The 12,198-nt window shown below is 37.2% G+C and overlaps 1 non-coding gene across 1 annotated transcript; it reads left to right on the top strand.

Annotated features, from left to right (window-relative positions):
* The first annotated feature begins 765 nt into the window (after positions 1-765).
* Positions 766-899, top strand: LOC123243482. Its single transcript, XR_006506004.1, has one exon. It is a non-coding gene; the product is annotated as a small nucleolar RNA SNORA43 (small nucleolar RNA).
* The last annotated feature ends 11,299 nt before the right edge of the window (positions 900-12,198 follow it).

The following is a 12,198-nucleotide window of genomic DNA, read 5'->3' as shown; positions in this document are numbered from 1 at the left end:
TGATAGTTTCTTGTTTGCCCATAAGTAAGAGTAAAAATAAAATCCAACATTTAAAAAATATATTGAGTCTTATATTTACTCCCCCTCTAAGAGACGGTAAGCTATCTGATATAGATTTTACATGTGCAATTATGTAAATCCTTTTCTCATATTAATTTTTTTATGGGAGGAAACTAGGACAAAAAAATGAAGAGGAAAAAATATTCTTTGGTCTAGATTTGGACTTCATTTGTTATTTTTCTGGAAGCAGATGAAATTTTTTATTATGAATCTTTTTGGATGATTTTGAATTGCTGTATTGCTGAGAATAGCTTAAGTTATTCACATATTCACATATTGCTATCACTGTGTGCAATGTTCACTTGATTCTGCTTACTTTACCCTATGTATTGGTTCCAAGGCAGAAGAGTGATAAAGGGTAGGCAATGGGGGCTAAGTGACTTATCCATGGTCACACAGCCAGGAAAGGTCTGGGGCCAGATTTGAACCTAGAACCTCTCATCTCTAGGCCTGGATCTCCATCACTGAGTCACCCAGTTGCCCCCCAAATGGCTGATTTTAGAAATAACTTCACATACAATAACACTGGAATCTAACAACAGACCTACGACACAGGGAGGTCCAGGATTCTCATCATACTTCACAACTCAGTTCATGAGCTTCAAATAGAGACACGTTGTAAGAAATAAAATGGAAATAAAAGGATAGATTTAAAAATATTAGGGTTTTAAAAGATTTATTGATAGCCATTAGAAAAATGAAGCCTCTGCCCCCTAGAGGCATTACCAATGTGACTGCTGTGTCATGTTTGGAATTAGGTGGCAAAGAGAAAAAGGCTATGTCTACACTCAGTGTTCTTAAACTTGTGAACACTCAGAATGATTAATAGCCACACATTGTTTAAAAATTTTTTTTTTAATTTAAAAAAGAAAAAGAAAAATGAAGCCACGTGCCATATTAAGAGTTAGTTTGAAATTCGGGCCCTGTTGCCTCCTCCTCCCATCCTGGCTCCGCTCCCAAGGCAGAAAAGAGGAAGTACCAACCCAGGCACTCACTATTTATCCTTCTGTTTACGTTATTACGTAACTGTCTTACATCACCACATAAGACAGGAAGCCAGTTGGATCATGGGAAATGTAGTTTGAAAGAGCCCTAAATGTCCACAGGAAGTTTAGATCAGGGACCTCAAAATTAGTTCAAGGACTCCCAAATTTCCAATATCAAAATGTCGCCAACCTCCCTGCTGTTAGATAACAATTCAAACCCGGTGACCAAGCATGGTCTGTCCACCATACTAGACAGCCGTCTCCACGGCACTTTCTGTCTTTCCCTTATATGCCTCCTCTTTATCATACTTCTAATTTTACCGACCTCAGGGTAACCTTTCTGATATTCTGTCCTCGTTGTTTGGGATGCACGATTACGTGGTCCTTCTTGGTGATTGCATATGCTAAGTTAAAAAACAACTTTACTCTTTTTAACCCTCCTGCAATAATTTTCAGTGTTTTCTTCTTCTGTATCCAGGTCCTATGATGTTATGTCATTTAGTGCCAATACGTGTAATATTCATGCTATTTCACTACCTGTCATATATTGGGTCTCATATTCCATATTGAGTCCCTCATGTTTCTCTCAGGAAGTGAACACTGTGATTCAGAATTGGTCCTCTTGCACTATGTCCGTTTAGTCATTCATGAGATAGTTGGAGGTTCAAAATGATGTCCATAGCTAAATGGTTTTTAATGGTACCTTATGTGGCAAAGAACTGCCCAATTTGGTTAACAATATATCTTCCACCTGTGACAATAAGCATGTAAATATTTGAGGCCAAATAAATTTCTTTGGGCACTGATTCCAGACCACCATGATTGGGCAGAAAAGGATTCTGGTGTTCCTGCAGTGATTACATCAAACTCTGACCCCTTCTAAATAAGGGCAACAAACTGTTTTGGTCTCTCAACCTTTGCTCAAATTGTTTCCAAACCTCCTTAACAGTCTGACCAACAAGTGCATAGCTGTTCCTGGGGATGGCCACAGGTAGGCACATAACCACATTTACTTTCCATGACCTACACCAAAGCAGCTGTCTCATTCCCAGATCACCTTGCGATCTCCTCTCACCATGGCTATAATGACCAAGTCCACATGTTAGAAATGTCTGCACTTTTCCCATACACATGGCTGGCTCTGAAAACACCATCTCTAGACATATGCATGAAAAGCCATGCTGAAATCATCATGGACCATCGCACACAATCTACAATAACATTGGCTCTCGTTTCAGGGTTAAAGCAATGTTCTGATCGCAACTTGTCATCTGCTTCCATTGATTTTCTTTTATCTAGTAGATTTTCAAAGGAACTGATTGGCAACCAAGGACAGTCTTTCCATAGGGTTTTGTGAAAGTATGGGGAGTACACCGGTGATAGGAAGAAGAAATTCTTTTCTGGAGAATTCTTTGCTTACAAAAGTTGTTTTAGATATAGAAATGGGTTTTTAAAAAGCCATGGGTGCAATCAAACTTCAAGTACCTTCACCATTTAACACACCACTTTGTCATTGGGCAATAGGAAAACCCATCTTTTATAGAGTAACTAGACATTCATTTTAGGGGCTAAGAAAAAGTCTCCTCTTAACAAGAGAGCTTGTAAAATACTACCACCATTTTTTTCAAGATTATTTATTTATTTTAAAAGATTTTTACCTGGTTACATGATTCATATTCTCTCCCTCCCCCTCCCAGAACTGACAAGCAATTCCACTGGCTTATACATGTATTATCACTCAAAATCTATTCCTTATTCTTCATTTTTATAATAATCTTTTAAAAACCAAAACCCCAAATCATATCCCCATATAACCCAGTGATAAATTATATGCTCTTCTTCTGTGTTTCTACTCTCCCAGTTCTTTCTCTGGATGTGGAAAGCATTCTTTCTTATAAGTCCCTCAGAATAGTCCTGGATCATTGTATTATGCAAAGTCTATTACATTTGATTGTCCCACAGTGTTTCAATCACTGTGTACAATGTTCTTCTGGTTCTGCTCCTTTTGTCTCTGCATCAGTTCCTGGAGACTGTTCCAGTTCACATGGAATTCCTCCAGTTCATTATTCCCTATAGCACAATAGTATTCCATCTCCATCATATGCCACAATGTGTTCAGCCATTCCCCAGCTCCTGCAATTCATACACATAAAGGAGGTGCCTCGTGACCCACCCTACTTCCTCATCCCATTTGTCAAAGGCTTTTGGGGAGCCTCCCTTTCCCAACGTTTTGTCAGGAAATGACTGACTCTGAGAATAATTGGGCACAAGGAAGGGAAAGGTAGATTGGTCACTTTCAAGGTGATGAGGGAATGGAAATGGTAATTTGAAAACAAAATGCTTTATCATTTGGTATATATATGATGAGTACTGATATTTCTTCATTGTCTATACTGCCTTTTATTAGGATGTAATCCTAATTCTTGATCTCCCTGCCTTTTAATCAGATCTATTTTTGCTTTAGCTTTGTCAGAGATCATGATCACTACTCCTGTCTTCTTTTTCTCAGTTAATGCCCAATAAATTCTGCTCCAGCCTCTTACCTTTACCTTTATGTGTCTACTTGCCTCATGTGTGTTTCTTGTAAATAACATATGGTGTTTCCCTCCATTTACTACTTTATCCATGTGTGAGGGAACATTTTCAATGTATTTGGATCTAAATCAAAATACAGCCATTTCTCACTTAACAGGGACTATTCTGCAAACCTACCCCTCTTGGCATGCCATCTTGATGTTCCAGGATCCTGCTATCCCTTCCCAGATGATTTGCATAATGCATATTTATGTAAAGTGAGAACTAAGTGTACATCTGGTAGCATAGAAGATAGAAAACTGACTCTAGAGTTCCTTGGAAGAATTAATATCAAATTCCACCTTATACACTAACACTATGATCCTCAGCAAGACATTAAATCTGAGAGTGCCTCTGTTTCCTCAATGGAAATTTCCTTTTGGTTGAATTTTACAAGTTTTCTTTAATCACAGCCTTAGTCTTTAATTTTCTTTCGAAAACAAAACAAACATACAAACAAAAACAACCAAAACTCCATTTAATACTTTAGTGTTCATATAAAACCCAGTGGAATTGTGCATTGGCTATGGGAGGGGGTGGGAGGAGGGAAGGGATAGAACATGAATCCTATAATCATGGGAAAATGTTCTAAATTAATTAATTAGACAAAAATATTAAAAGAAAAAATACTTTAGTGCTCCAAACATTGTTAAAAATTTAACATTTTAAAATATTTACTTTGTAACAAACAACTTTCCCCATCACACTGCAAGCTGATCTACATTTAATATTTTATAACAGTGCTTTATACCATTTCCCATTCACATTGCAAGCAGATCTAAACTGCTGGAAATAACAGTACCTATCTCCCGGTATTGTTTTGATGACCAGAAGAGGTCATCTCTGTAAACCTTTAGACTGATAAAGTGCACAGAGCAGGCACTATAGAAATGGTAGCTGTAATTGTCTTTGATTTTGTTAATAGGATTAAATCAAATTGTTAAAAAACAAATTAAAGATTGAGTTTGTCAAGTGTTGAACAAATACCACAAACTGTTCTTCAGAGAACAGCCAATTTTGAATTAACTTCACCTCTTATGTTATGTTCAACATCTTCCAAGTTGCGACTTATTTGATCAGATAGGTTATTCCTATTCAACAAAATCTGTAAAGTAAATGGGAATTGAAATCTTGCAGACCATTATTTAGTTAGTCATTTCCCAATATTTAGCCACCATCTTTGTTTCTAGAGCTTTTCAACAACAAAACATAACAGCTCTCATTTTTAGTGTATAAGGGAATTGTTTGCATCTTCCTATGATACCTTTAGTCTATAGATCTGGTGGTGCTCCTGGGGTCCAAAGACACATAGTGGGCTGAGCTTAGAAGCATAGGTCCCAAATGTCTTACAGAATGATATGTAATGCTTTGGGGATCTTTGCATCAGTCCTTTCTTATACATAACATGCTGTATGATTCTACTTTTTAATGCATTCTGCTATTCTCCTATCTTTTTACCAAGAGATTTATCCCATGCACATTTCTTAGAATTACTTATGATTTCTGCACAAATGTCCTCCTTTCATCTTTCTTCCATCCTGAGAAGGAAAAATTAGTCGTTTATCCTGTTATCTCCCTTGTTTGCAGCTTCCTCTATGGTTCAAAGATCTTTTCCACCAAAAGGAAATTAGGGGGTACAATGGATGGAGCTTGATGCTTGGAGTCAAGAATACTTAAGCCAAAATCTAGACTCAGACCCTTTCTACCTGCATGGCACTGGGCAAGTCACAGAGCCCCTGTTTGCCTCAGTTTCCTCATTTCTAAGAGGAGGATAATAATATCACCTACCACCTAGGGTTGTTGTGAAGATTAAATGAGATCCTATTTGTAAATCATTTGGCACTTGGCAAAAGGTACATAAATGTTAGCTATTATTATTATCATTGTTGGTGTGATTTTCACTATTTGCTCACCACCACTGTTCTCCTTCTGAAACTATTCATTTTTCTTCTGAGTCAGATTCCCTTATTTCCATTTTGAACGTTATATATTTCCATACCAAGACACTCTCTTTTGTCTCTATCACCTTAGAATGAGGTTCAAGATCTGTTGCTTCTTCTCAAAGCATCTCCATGATGGTGTATTAGATGCTGAGCTCTTGGACAGCAGGGACTATTATTGACCTTCCTAGGTATCATTCTTTCATCCTCTCTCACAAACTCACATCCACACTTATTCAACATAATGACAAGTCCTGCATTCCTTCTTCTCCTATCATTTGGGCTTAAATGTGAGGAAAGAATGAAGGAAGAATAAAGGTAAAGTTGCTGACCTAGGCAGGATTAGGGGCAGTGAGCTACCATTTCATACTTCTGAACAAGAAGAACGTTCTCCAACATGGCCTCCCAGTACATCTCTTTCTGAGAATGATCCAAGAGGCACCATTCCTCCTGGGTGAGGTCCACAGCCACATCCTGAAATGTTACTGACTCCTACAGCAGCAAAAGTCCCAAGATTTAGAGCTGAGACTTCAGAATTCATGCAATCCAACCCTTGTCAACTCACAGAATAAAAGTGAAGCACACAAGTGCTTTACTCCAAACTCATAATATTGAAGAGTGTCACAGCCTACAAGTAAACCATGGTCATTCAGAGTGCAATGGAATATCGAGAAAATTATTTTGTATCTGAACTGAGAATCATATTGGAATGGTAAAAGCTGGAGAAATGTCTCACTCTGAAATGAAGTATCTTAGCCATAGCATCTTATGTCTTTACTTTATGATTAATTTAATTCGTTAATGGAATATAGTCATTCATATTAATATTTAGTTACGCAGAAATAACTATAATGGGGAAAAAGAGATTATTTTTTAAAATAAAAATATAATCCTTTATGAATTTGGGTTGAGGATCGAGCTAATTCATAAGAAAGACATTGACACTGTAATGATTGAAATTCTCAGGAGACAAAATTTCTTTATTTTAAATTAAGTTATGAATTGACTGGTCAAGACATCCTAATGTGATCAGTTGATTCTCTCCACAATCAAAAAAAAGAAAGAAAAAAATTAAGAAAAAAAGGAGCTTCCTTCCTTTAGCACAGCTTTATATATATATAAAACTTCACCATTCAATACCTTCTCTTGACATCTCAAGACAACTGATTGGTAAATAGTTACTGAGGAGGTGGACTTAAGAGCCCTCAACTCCCCCATCATTACTTCATCATAGGAGAGGCAGGATTTTGTCCATACAAGGAAGATACCAGCCCAAGCTTTCCTCACCCTTCTGGTTGGCCTAACATTCTCTCAAAATGGGTCACAGTTTATTAATGATTTGCCAGCCCAGACTAAAATCTTTTATCTTACCAAAAGAAGTGAGGTTCCTATCTAGTTTCATAGCTTGGGGTTTTAGTAGGAGTGTCTGGAAGTTTGGAGTTTTGATCTTGAGAGGGGCTAAAGGGAAAATTATTCCACAAAAATATCACAATTCATCAATAATCTTTAAGCTAAATTTTATTTTCCTCCAATTACATGTCAAAACAGTGTCCAACATTTTTCAAAGACTATGAGTCTCAAAACTTCCCAACCTTGTTGAGATGGACAGCAATCTCATATAAAATTTTACATGTGCAATCATGTAAAACATTTTCCTTTTGTGGAGGGAAATGTAAATTTAAAAAATTAAGAAAGAATGTGAAAAACGTGTGCCTTGGTCTGGATTTAGACTCCTGGCTCTCTGAAAGCAGATGGCATTTTTTATCATGAGTCCTTTGGGTTAGTTTTGGATCATTGTATTACAGAGAATAGCTATTATTCACAGTTGTTCATTGTACTATATTCCTATCACTGTGTACAATATTCTCCTAGTTCTGCTTTTTTCACTTTGCTTCAGTTCATCTAAGTCTTTTCAGGTTTTTCTGAGCTCCTCCTGCTTGTCATTATTTTACATCATAATAGTATTCCATTATATTCAGATACTATAACTTACTCAGCCATTCTCCAGTTGATGCATATCCCCTCACTTTCCAATACTTCACACACACACAAAGAGCTGCTTTAATTTTTTTGTGCATATAGGTCCTTCTCCACCTCTTTTTAAAAATGTATGTGAGGTACAAATGTATTAATGATATTGATTGGTCGAAGGGTATGTATTGTTTTATAACCCTTTGCACATGGGTCCAAATCACTCTCCAGAATGACTGAAACTTCATTTGGGCCTCACTTTTCCCATATTTCCTCCAAGTTTTGTAAATTTCTTTTTCTGTCATAATAACCAATCTGATTGAGTTAGAATCTTAAAATTATTTTAATTTGCATTCATCGAATAACAATTCGGAACATTGTTTCATGACTATAGAAAGCTTTAATTACTTTGAGAATTGCCTGTCGTATCTCTGATGATTTGTCAAATGGGGAATGACATGTATTCTTTTAATATATTCAATTCATTTCTCTATGTATTTGAGAAGCAAGGCATTTATTAGTTATTTTTTTAATTAAAAGAATTTTTTGCACTATTATGATCATTGGATATTATTTTCTATCCTATTTACCCCTGTTTAATTTCTGACTTTCATCTCCCATAATTTGCCCACTTTTCCATCAACCCTATCCTCCTTCCCTTATCTCCTTGACCTCTTTGCTTCCTGTAGGATAAGATAGTTTTCTATATCCAACTTACTGTGTATATTCTTCCCTCATTGAGCTAATTCCTAAAAGAGTAAAGTTCACATGCTCCACTCCTCACCTTGCGCATCTTCCTCTCCACCGTTAAAGCTCTTTCATTACTGTTTTGTGCATGATAATTTACCCCATATTTATTCCTTCCCCCTTCTCCCAAGGCTTCCCTTTTTTTCATGCCTTAATTTTATTTTTTTCAAATGACATCATCATATTCAATTCATACCCTTGCCTTCTGTCTGTGCATACTTCTAACTACTCTAATAATGATAAGATTTTTAGGAGTCATAAGAATCATCTTCCCAATGTAGAAATTTAAACAGTTTAACCTTATTAAATATCTTTTGATGTCTCTTTCCTGTTTACCTTTTTATTTCTCTTGAATCTTATATCCAAGATTCAATTTTTCCATTCATTTCTGGTCTTTTCATCAGAAATGTTTGAAAGCCCTCTCTTTCATTGACTACCCATTTTTCCCCCTGAAAGTTTACACTCAGTTTTGCTAGGTAAGTGATTCTTGGTTGAAGTCCCAGCTCCTTTGCCCTCTAGAGTACCATATTTCAGGCTCTCCAATCCTTTAATGTAGAAGGTACTAAACCTTGTGTTATCTTCATTGTAGCTCCATGATATCTGAAATGTTACTTTGTGGTTGCTTGTAATATTGTCTTCTTGACCTGGAAGATCTGAGATTTTGCTATAATTTTCCTGGGAGTTATCCTTTTGGGATCTCTTTCAAAAGATAAGTGTATTCTTTCCATTTCTACAATGTCCTTTGGTTTCCTTAATGATTTCTTGAAAAATGATGCCTAAACTCTATTTTTGATCATAGCTTTCAAGTTAAATTATCTCTTGAATTTATGTTCCAGGTCAGTTGTTTTTCTGATGAGATATTTCATATTTTTATCTTTTTTTTCATTCTTTTGACTTTGATTGTTTCTTAATGTCTCAATGAGTCATTAGATTCCACTTGCCCAATTCTCATTTTTAAGTCTTGACTTTCTTGAGGGAGCTCTGTACCTCCTTTTCCATTTGGCCAATTCTACTTCATAAAGAATTCTTTTCCTCAGTGAATTTATGTACCTCTGTTTACATATGGATAATTCTGCTTCTTAAGAAGTGCTTACCTTCAATGCATTTTTGTATATCTTTTGCAATTGGCTCAATTCTGCTTTTTAAAGAGTTCTTTTCATTGGCTTGTTGTGCCTCTTTCGCCAACTGACCTGCTCTGTTTTTAAGTATTTTTTGGTGCCTCCTTTACCAAGCCAATGATTCTTTTTTCATGATTTTTCTGTTTCACTCTCATTTTCCTCCCAATTTTTTTCTAACTCTCTAGTTTTTAAAATCCTTTTTGAACATTTCCATTAATTCTTTCTGGGTTTGAGAGCAAGTCATATTTTTCTTGGAGACTTAGGATGAAGCAATATGGACTTTGTTGTCTTCTTTGAAGTTTGTGTTTTGGGGTTTCCCTTCACCAAAGTAACTTTCCATACCAAGTTTCTTTTTGTTGTTGTTTGTGCATTTTACAGGCTTTTTCTTTTCTTTTAATTAAAAAAAACTGTTTAAGTTGGACTCTGTAACTGTGGTGTGTGTTATTGGAATTTTGGGGTCTCTGAACTACATTTTCCATAATTCCACTGGCTTCCTGTCTTACTTGACGACTTAGACAGGTGGATAAAATTGAGTGGCTAGACTGGCACTTCCTCTTTGCTATCTATCCACCATGGAGGCAACAGGCAAGGCACATGATTTTTTAAACTGATTAAGCTAGCATGGCACATTGCTTCATTTCCTAATGGCTACTAATAAATCTTTTAAAACCATAATATTTTCAAAGCTATCCTTTTATATTAATTTTATTTCTTACAATTATGGCATCCACACGAAGTTTGGAGAGCAGATTCTCAATTTTTCAGATAACCTAGTAATCCGCATTTCTCCTGCCATGGCTGGCCTACTTCTGCTGTTTTTGTGCTTTTGTTTTTGGCCACCCTGCTACTTTCCTCTGAGTGGCTTTTCTTATACGATGATGTAGACAGGAGGATAAAATCAAGTGGCTGGACAGCACTTCCTCTTTGCTATCTATCCACCATGGAGACAGCACGATTTTTTAAACTGACTTTTCTAGCATGGCACGTGGCTTCATTTCCTAATCTTTTAAAACCATAATATTTTTAAAGTTATCTTTTTATATTCATTTTATTTTTTACAGATGAAGGGAACACTGTTCCCAGCCTCAGGTTCTTTGTGCAGCTACCTACAGAGGTGGCTATGGAGATCTATAAGTTTCAATTCTTCCAAGATGGTATGATGTAAGGAGAGGTATGTTTAATATTCTCTCAGGTGTGATCTTGTCTGTGAATAACCACAAGCACTCTTTCACCCCTTGGAATTGTGACCAGGCTCCTCTGTTATCCTGGGGCCACAAGCTCTCTGGTTTATGCTAGTCCTCGTCCTCACCCTGAGAGATTGTTCTCCTGGAGTGTGACATGGTTCTGTGTATGGGTCATGCAGCATGAGTCTTACATCCATTGCCAAAAAAGAGATGCCTGTAATCTCCTTCTGAACAGTTATCCAACACTTCCACCTACCCAATTATCTGTGGCTGAGAGCTATAGAAGCCTTACTGCTGCTTCAGTGGTATCTAAGGCCTATTGCCAGGGTGGGGCCTGCCCTGATGCACTGCTTTGCCCTCCACTTCCATGTTGGTGCACAAGGACCCTGTGCCAGTCTTCTAAGTTGTTTTGGGCTTTTTTGGAGGGTAATTTGATAGAGATCAAATGAATCTGTGTACCTTTTCTGCTATTTGGCTCACCACCAAGTTAACTTTTCAAACCAGTTTATTTATGAAAAATAAATGATCTACGCTTAGCCCTGGAATTCTAGAACTCTGTGGATCAAGGGTAAGGAAAGGAGTTAAGTAAGAGGCTGATTGAGGGATAACTGACAAGACAGTGGCCAGATCTGACAATACCATGCTACTTGGCAGGGCTCTTCTACTTTTCCAGTCTGCTCCATGGAAAACTCCTGGTTTACTTGGTATTGGATGCTCTTCCATTTCAGGTAGAATGATGGGATTTACTTCTCCAGAGGTTCTATTATTTTGGAGCAATTCTTTCATGTAGAGAAATCTCTTTTCACTTCTTCATCATTTTTATTTCTTCCTTAAAGTATATAATTTATCTTGTATTTGTAATCTATTTTTTACTGGTAGCTTCCTTCATCTCTGTTATCAAAATTCTGAATAATGAAAGTATTCAATTATTTTTCCTCTCCTTTTGTAGATTCTCGATAATTTCCAAAATTTTCTTTTTAACTAGAGTCTCCCAAGTTATGATTCATTGAATAAGAAATCCCTATAGGAAGGCCATACCATTCCCTATGGCTCCAGTCATAGGAGCTTGGGTCATGCTTGGGTCAGAACTTGGTCCTCTCTAGATTGAGCTGGGAAGGAAGATGGATCCCAGACAGGGAGATGTCTCTCCCTTCTTTTCCCAGGCAGGATGCTGGTCTATAAAGATTTATACAGGGAGAGGTCCCAGAGGAGAGGAGTGACAAAGTACCTAGCTCTGCCTTCAGGTAGGAGGCCAGCAGGTAGGGTCAGGCTAGGAAAAGGTCAGAAAACAAAGAAAAAATGGCCACACACTTATTTCTTCTCTGCTGTCCCACAATCTCCATCATCTTACAGAGACCCAGAAGGCAGAAAGGGCTTAGGATCCCAGAGAGGATGAGACTAGTCAAAGAATCAATGACTCCTGAAGCAGAGCTTTTCCTCCAAGTGATAGGATGGGTGAAATGTAAATGATCTATGCTTGGAATGGAAAAGATGAATTTCCCAGCACTCCAGGAACTCTGGGCTATAATGGGAGCCTCGAAAAGTAGCAAGGACAGGAAGCAGCCCTTGGAACAAAGTCTGGGAAGGAGAACTGCCACTGGCATACCTGAAGGACTGT

This window comes from Gracilinanus agilis, chromosome 3 (assembly GCF_016433145.1).
Source record: "Gracilinanus agilis isolate LMUSP501 chromosome 3, AgileGrace, whole genome shotgun sequence".
NCBI classification, from domain to species: Eukaryota; Metazoa; Chordata; class Mammalia; order Didelphimorphia; family Didelphidae; genus Gracilinanus; species Gracilinanus agilis.
The sequence above is the reverse complement of the archived record's forward strand: the minus strand, read 5'-3'. Positions and strand labels throughout refer to the sequence as shown.